This window comes from Apium graveolens, chromosome 10 (assembly GCF_009905375.1).
Source record: "Apium graveolens cultivar Ventura chromosome 10, ASM990537v1, whole genome shotgun sequence".
NCBI lineage: Eukaryota > Viridiplantae > Streptophyta > Magnoliopsida > Apiales > Apiaceae > Apium > Apium graveolens.
Genome location: NC_133656.1, coordinates 46,297,129 through 46,298,164, shown reverse-complemented (window position 1 = coordinate 46,298,164; position 1,036 = coordinate 46,297,129). Strand labels below are relative to the sequence as shown.

The window sequence follows — 1,036 nt, the reverse complement described above, 5'->3', positions numbered from 1 at the left end:
CTCCGTATCTAGTGTATTTCCGGGAAAATCAAAGTGTTCGGATTTGGATTCTGACGATCTTTACATACACTTATATCCCATATAAAGTACTAATAAAATCTCAGAATATCCATATCAGAACCCCTACATAGTGTGGCATGAAAAGTTTTCTCATTCAGCAAAAACACTATTCATAAGGGTTTCAAAATTTCCCAAAAATTGGGGTTATTACAATAAGCTTCATCATAGCTCTTAGCCCATAATGCTCCACCTGATGCTACATCGAGCATGGGTCTTGATTGTGCTCCCAAACCGTTATAGAAGTAATTGATGATCATCCAATCAGGCATTCCATGATGAGGACACTTCCTAAGCATCTCCTTGTAGAGCTCCCAAGTTTCATATAAAGATTCTCCTGATTACTGCGCAAATTGCGTAAGAGCATTCCTGATTGCAGCTGTCTTTTCCATATGGAAGAATTTAGTGAGAAACTTTTGAGCAAGATCTTCCCAAGTAGTAATCGAACCTGCTGGTAGAGAATGTAACCAACATTTAGCTTTATCCCTCAGAGAAAATGGAAAAAGCCTCAACTTAATAGCATCTTCAGAAACACCGTTGAACTTGAAGATGTCGCAGATCTCAATGAAATCCCTAATGTGCATATTTGGATCTTCTGTTGGAGAACCCCCAAACTGGATTGAATTATGCACCCATTGAAATTATGCCAGGCTTGATCTCAAAGATATTAGCTGTGATAGCTGGCCTGCCAATGCTAGATTGAATGTCATTGATCTTGGGTTGAGAAAAATCCATCAAGGCTTTCGTTCGTGCTGCTGGATCTCCCATTATAATGAGTACCTGAAACACAAATAAATAAACCGTGAAAGTAAAAGAATCTGAGTCAGTGAACTTTAACGACCACTGATGACAAGCACATAAATAAAAATTAACACCGAGTCCCCGGCAGCGGCGCCAAAAACTTGTTAGGACGAAAACACGCGCTAAAATTCACGGAAGTATACGTGTTCGCAAGTAGTATAAGATATAAATCCGATTC

General features: G+C 39.2%; 1 non-coding gene across 1 annotated transcript; it reads left to right on the top strand.

Annotated features, from left to right (window-relative positions):
- The first annotated feature begins 327 nt into the window (after nucleotides 1–327).
- On the top strand, nucleotides 328–434 carry LOC141694822 (small nucleolar RNA R71). Its single transcript, XR_012564104.1, has one exon. It is a non-coding gene; the product is annotated as a small nucleolar RNA R71 (small nucleolar RNA).
- The last annotated feature ends 602 nt before the right edge of the window (nucleotides 435–1,036 follow it).